General features: G+C 35.1%; 3 non-coding genes across 3 annotated transcripts; all 3 read right to left on the reverse strand.

Annotated features, from left to right (window-relative positions):
* Positions 1–5,923: 5,923 nt before the first annotated feature.
* LOC142165638 (small nucleolar RNA snoR77Y) lies at positions 5,924–6,011 on the reverse strand. The gene has a single exon (XR_012696294.1). It is a non-coding gene; the product is annotated as a small nucleolar RNA snoR77Y (small nucleolar RNA).
* Positions 6,012–6,084: 73 nt separating this feature from the next.
* Positions 6,085–6,227, reverse strand: LOC142165646 (small nucleolar RNA snoR2/U65). The gene has a single exon (XR_012696300.1). It is a non-coding gene; the product is annotated as a small nucleolar RNA snoR2/U65 (small nucleolar RNA).
* Positions 6,228–6,401: 174 nt separating this feature from the next.
* On the reverse strand, positions 6,402–6,466 carry LOC142165647 (small nucleolar RNA U49). The gene has a single exon (XR_012696301.1). It is a non-coding gene; the product is annotated as a small nucleolar RNA U49 (small nucleolar RNA).
* Positions 6,467–7,249: the final 783 nt, after the last annotated feature.

A 7,249-nucleotide genomic window follows, 5' to 3' on the forward strand; every position in this document is an offset into this window, starting at 1 on the left:
TACTAGTGAAAGCTAGGCAAGCCACTAAACATAGAAATTTTTTAACTCTTTCAGTTTTAACCTTTTTTGACAATCTGAATTAACAAGTATCCAACATTTAGATATTAACGATAAATGAAATCAAGCGGAAGACTTAATCTAATATAATAACCAAGACTAGTACGATAATAACAACACACATCTTTACTCGGAATGCGGTGTCACAATATCGCGGATGGACTAAGATTACTACAACAAATGTCTGAAAGAAATACAATCTGTCTCGAAATCTAATGAAAACAGAGTACATAATAAAGTAGAAGAGAACACCGGGTCTGCGGACGCCTGTAGGACTTCCTTGAGATCTCTGGCTGGACTGAAGGCAGGCTCCCTAAGTGCTACTGTCCAAAAGCTGCTCCGAAATCTGCACATAGTGCTGAGTGTAGCATCAGCACAACTGATCCCATGAGCTGGTAAGTTCCTGGCCTAACCCCGGCGAGGTAGTGACGAGGCTAGGACCAGACTCCAGATAAACCTGTGAAGTTATATAATATACAACAGAAAATAAACATGAATAAACAATGAACATAGGAGGGGTACATGCTATGGGGGAAATATCGAATCCAGCAGAAACTTAAGAGAAATATGAGAGAACAATTCAAGATTTACAACAAAACCATAATAACACTGTTGCGGCACGCAACCTGATCCCTATCATTTAACACTGTTGCGGCGTACAACCCGATCCATTTATATCACTGTTGCAGCGTACAACCCGATCCAATATAACATTGTTGCAGCGTGCAACCCGATCCAACATAACATTATTGCAGCGTGCAACCCGTTCCATATATAGCATTATTGCAGCATGCAACCCGATCCAACATAACATTGTTGCGGCGTGCAACCCAATCCAAAATAACATTGTTGCGGCGTGCAACCCGATCCAACATAACATTGTTGCGGCGTGCAACCCGTTCCATATATAGTATTATTGCGGCTGCAACCCGATCCAACATTTATATACCTTTAGCAACAACCATACCAAGAGTCCCGGCAAGGGACCAACAATAAGTTATACTATCCCGGCAAAGGATTCGACAGTAAAAGTAAATACGTCCCGGTAAGGGAGAAACAACTATAACCAATCTTAACCCAACTTCTACTCATCTCAGCAAACACTAATACTAAATCATAAGTAATTTCCACAAAAACAAACTTAATCCTTGCTCAATATCGAGAATCATCAATTAAAGCATCTGTAGTACTATTTAAGAACACAAATAAATTGCAATTTAAGACTCACGGTCATGCTTGACACCAACGTATAGGTACTCGTCACCATGCCTATACGTAGTACTCAACAAGAAGCAAATAGCAAATAGGACACCACTCCTAATCTCTCAAGCTAAGGTTAGGCCGAACACTTACCTCGAACTTCCACGGCCAACTCAAGCCTCAAACACCGTTTTCCCTTTGAATTCGGCTCCAAATCAATTGTATCTAGATATAATCGACTTAATAACATCAATAAATACTAAACAATGCAATTCCAATGCTTAATTATAGCTTTCCCATCATTCTTTCCAAAAGGTCAAAAATTGACCCCGGGCCCGCTTGGTCAAAACACGAGGTTCGGAACAAAACCCGATCATCCATTCACCTACGAGCCCGAATATATAATTAGTTCCAAAATTCGACCCCAAAACGAGGTCTAAATCACAATTATAAAAAAAAAAAAAAAAAAAAAGCCCTAACTCTACCCAAATCCTTAATTTTCTACCCTTAAGAACATGATTTTAAGCCTAGAAATCTAATGGGTGTTAATGAAAATTAAAGAAAATGAGTTTAAGCTTATATACCTATGAATTGGTGGTGAAATCCTCTTTTAAAAATCGCCCAATTTGGAGTTTGGAAGAAGAAGTTATGAAATTTTGATTAAATCCTAATTTGGCTTCTACTTTAAAATTTGGGCAGGCCTTCATCGCGTTCGCGATAGGCCTGTCGCGTTCGCGAAGAGTTGGGCCTAAGTGACCTTCGCATTCGCGACATTGGGGTCGTGTTTGCGGAGCTTTGATTCCTCGAGCCTTCGCGTTTGCGGGCTAGTGGCCGCGTTCGCATAGCACAAAATTCCCTTCCCCCTCCCCAGGCCCAAAGGCCTTCGCGTTCGAGAGGTCCGCGTTCGCGAAGGGAAACACCCCCAAGGCTTCGTGTTCGTGTCCTGTGTCTCGCGTTCGCGTAGAATGAGATTTCCTTCAACCTGACTAACCCTTCGCGTTCGCGAGATTCCTCCCACAAACACGAAGAAGAACACACTAGCACACCAGAAAACTGAAAACCTGCAATCTTTTCCAAGTTCAAAACCTTCCGAAACCCATCCGAAACTCACCCGAGCCCTCGGGGCTCCAAACCAAACATGCGTACTAACTCAAAAACATCATATGAACCTATCTATGTGATCAAATCGCCAAATTAACCCCTTAAACAACGAATTAAACCTCAAAATCAATGAAATATTTGAAAACTTCTTAAAACATCAAATTTTGCATTTAAGGTCTGAATCATGTCAAACGGATTCCGTTTCTTACTAAACTTCACAGAATTATCTTAAATCACATATAAGACATGTACCCGGCATCGGAACCAAAATACGGGCCTGATACCAATATGTTCTAATCAAAATTCATTTCCAAATCCTTTAAACAATTTCAGAAAATAATTTTCTTTAAAAATTTATTTCTCGGGCTTGGGACCTCGGAATTCGATTCCGGGCATACGACCAATTCCCATTTTTTCCTACGGATCCTTCGGGACCGTCAAATCACGTGTCCGGATCTGTTTACCCAAAACATTAACCAAAGTCAAATTAATTCATTTTATAGTCAAAATTTATTATTTTTTACAAATTTTCACATATAAGCTTTCTGGCTATGCGCACACAAATCGAGGTGATGCTAAAAGAGGTTTTTAAAGCCTTGGGATGCAGAATTCAATTTAAAAACAAGTGATGACCTTTTGGGTCATCACAGTTATACTCTGTTCCAGACAAGGAATTTTAACGACCCTAACAAATCAATAGCACATGCTTTATCATACTATTTGTGAGTGGTGCAATTCGCATCTATACCCGCTTTTTCGCATAACTTTAGCATACGAGGCTGAAGTAGCAAAGGCAATCACGCAAAACTTCAGCATTCTAGTAGACGGGCCTGAAATTCAGCTCTAGAGCTGAAGTTTTTGTTTTGTAACTAGCGAACTTCAGCTCTAGTATTGAAGCTTTTGTTTTGTAACTGGCGAAATTCAGCTCTAGAGCTGAAGTTTTTGTCCAGGATAAGCTTTATAATGCTCTCTCTCTACCCTTTTCCGTTGTGCTAGTTCATGAGGTCATATTTCGGCAATCTGTGTGCATATGTATTTTATTTATCTTATATTAAGAATTTCAACTCCCTCCCAATTGCCTTTCTTAGGCTTTCTGAGCATTAAGTCTATGCGTTCCTACATAGGCTCCCTGGACTCTGGTTCCATTCAATTGCAAAGGTAATACAGCACGGAATGTGTGGTAGGCCTATGTCACTAGCTTGGATTCTCTGTATTTAAAAGAAACAGGTAGAGAGGGAGCATTATAAACTGTATTCCGAAACTGAATAGTGATTGCCTTGTACCAGACAAAAGGAGAAGAGCAAGAAAAGCAACTGTATTTATGAATATCTGTATTACTATATATTCACAGCAGCGGAAGAAAGAAGAAGGAAACGAATGAGGAGAAAGGGGGCTGAAATTATTTAAAAAGTGGATACAAGTTAAAAATTATAAAAAAAAATGAGTATATGTTAAATGGAGGCGACTAAATAGGGCGCCCCGTACAATTTTTATGCTATTTGGCCACACTTACATTGGCCCAACAATGGCCACACTGATAAAATACCATTAAAGCCCTTGATTTCATATTTGGTTTAATAGCCATTATTTTCCTCCTAAATTAGTTAATAACTATCGATTATCTCAAAACATTGATCCTATAAAATCATCATTCCCTCATGGGAAGATTAAAAGCATTCGTATGTATACCTATACTATTACGTATTCTTTTTTCAAATAAAATATATACAAATGAGAAGATCAAAAGCCTTTATATGTATACGTAAACTAGCCTTAGGGTACGCATTTGCGCGTATATCTTATATCAATAATATATATAATTTTTTAAAAATTATTATAAAATGTAATAAACAATGTGTTTGACTTTTAAAATAAAAGTTAACAAAAAAATGTATAAGTTCTTGAAAATGATGACTATTTAGTAGGCTCAATAAATAAAGAATTCATTTCATAAAAGTTCTTAGATGCAGTTTCTGAGGACTTCTATAGAAATATCTTACAAAAGAATATTGTTATTTCTATGATCTAATACAAAAAAAATTACAAATATATGTAAATACTATTACCAACAAGGATTTGTCAAATAAAATAAACTAACAAAAATTCTCCGCCATTTTGGAAATAAAGAGATTGGTGTTATGCCCATAGAAAAAATTAATAAGGGAAACGTAACGTCTAAATGGATTATATATTTTTAAATCAAACAATTTAATATAGAACATAAGAGAAGTTGTCATTTGTAAAATAATAATAATAAATGACAATTCCTTTAGAATATAGTTTGTATTCTATTGTTTCCTCCTATTGCTTCAAGTCTGTTTTTTTACGAATCTGACACTTAATACTATTATAACCAATTTTTCCATATGCTAATGCTATTAGCAACCATATAAGTTCATTGACTAAGATTATAGTCATATGGCCTATATTATAACTAAGGTTTTATTCATATGGCCTACCCTAATTATATTATTGTGATTCATAATTATATTGACCATTTATGTAATAACCAATCTATAATTTCACTCATTAAGGTCATACGGCCACTAATTATTCATAAGTCCATTAACTAAGATTAGAGTCATATGCCTATGTTATACATAGCCAATAAATAATTTCATTCATTAGGGCCATATTGACCATTTATATAGTAATCAATATATAATTTATATACATACGACCCATCTTTTAATTTATCAAAAGTTTTTTGTAATTCAATTTTTCCAAACAACTTTCTCTCATTATTTTAATTGTATTACCTTCCCAAGGCCTCTTTTAGATATACACATGCATGACTACATCATTTTTCATAAAGTATTCAATAGATATATACACATACTATACTTACATTACATATATATGCACTGAATGCTTTATGAAAAATAATAGTCATATATGTTTATATGTAAAAGAAGCCAATAACACAATTAAAATAATGAGAGAAAGTTGTTTCAAAAATTAAATTAAAATAAATTTCTGCTAAATGATAGAGATGGAAAACGAAAATGCACAATTATCCCTTATGCCATCAAAAGTCATGCAAAATTATTATAATGCCCCCATTCTGGACATTTGGGCAATTATTAGTAAGGCCAAATATATTTTTCGATTATTTGTGAATGTCTTTTCACATTTGTTAGTTTATTTATAGATAAAATACTTCTATGGTGAATGTTTTCGCTCGTTTTTATTAAATGAAGAGCGACAATTTAGTCCAATTATCAAGCAATGGCAAGAGTTGGTTAGCATGGCAAAAGGGCAAAAATAATATATCTTAATTATTGATTCCTTCTAATCTTACAATAGGAACAACTAAAACCCATTTCTAAATCGTACAATTTGAAGTTAAAACAAAATATTGCAAAATTGAAATTCTATATAAGTAATTGTGTAATTTAAATAGCTGAATGAATTTTTTTGAAGATTGCCAGAGTGGTAACTCCCTTAAAATACACCATAACTTGTTTTCTTTTGAAATTGATTAAGATAATTAGCCTTTACAAAAATTATCAAAAAGCTTAACAAAAATAGTCATGATAAAAAAAGTGAGATAAAAGAAGTAAGAGCGAAGCCTCAGATAGTCGATCAAACATCAATGTAAATGTTCAGACGGTAATTCCAAATATATTTATAAATAAATTCCTCATTGGCTTCACTTCTCACCAAATAAATTTCTTAAAACAAAAAATAAATAACAAAAGGACATGTTTTTTTAAGAAGAGATAAGCATGTAATCGCACAAAACGGCTCCGTGTGAGGAATGAAAAATCCATCCACAGATTCCTATCAAAATGCGAACTTGTTATTGGTCCAATCATAGCATCGTCGGTCATTGCTTATTTTTGCTACCGTCGACGTGGCATCGGACCTTCATTGAAATTACACTAAAATATTTAAGTAAAATTAGGTATGAAGAAACCTCAGGGACCCGTTCCAAATCACACACACAGCTTCAGTGCAGAATGCCACAAAATCCCGACCATTGAACAGAGACTTGGGAAGAAACTGAGCGATGGTGGATGGGAAAGAGAGTGGAAACTGCGGCTGCAGCTGCTGTTTAAAGTGTCATACGGCACTTCCTATTCTTGGGATGTCTTCCTCATCGGTGTAAATCAATAACTACAAAATTCAAAACTTGAAAAACCCTAACCCATATAACAAAAACCCTAACACTATAATACGAAAACTGTGGATGAGTGAGACTGGAAGGGTGAATAGTAGTTTAAATAGACGAGTACAGTTGTCTGAAGCCCTAATTCTGCGCCGTCTGATTTTATGGGCCCTCTGTAGCTGGGCTGAGTATTCAATCTGTATATGTAGTCCTGGGTTGGACTGGACAAACTGGGCTGGCAATTTGTATGCTCCATTTTACCAAAAAATTACACGGCATGTCCCAACAGGACTGATCTTGGCTGGATGTCCTTATTTTTTACGGTGTTAGCGAAATGTCCCTTTTTACTTGAAATCAAAGTTTTTCCATATTAAAGCTTGAAATTTTTGTTCGGTGGGGAAAGTAGAAGATTAATGACACATTATTGATAAAATTGTTTGAATGTTGATAATTTATGCTTAGATTTTGAGTTTAAATGCCGATTTAGTGATTTATTGTAAAAAAAAACTTAAAACTTCATTGTTAGACTTCAGAAAGTATTGAAGAAGATAAAGTGAGTATTTTTTATTTAGTGTTATTGGACTAAATTGATGATTGGGGTTATTGCGTTGATATTTGCAAGTTTTGTTTCAAGTTTGAGATCATTTGAAACAAATTTAATATGGTTTGATTGAATTGAAGTTGAAAATTCAAATAATACTTTGTTAAAACAACACCAAAAACTATGTCACTCGGATAGATTTCAATGAACAACTACGAAATAGGCAGAGTATATATAGC

This window comes from Nicotiana tabacum, chromosome 10, assembly GCF_000715075.1.
Source record: "Nicotiana tabacum cultivar K326 chromosome 10, ASM71507v2, whole genome shotgun sequence".
NCBI lineage: Eukaryota > Viridiplantae > Streptophyta > Magnoliopsida > Solanales > Solanaceae > Nicotiana > Nicotiana tabacum.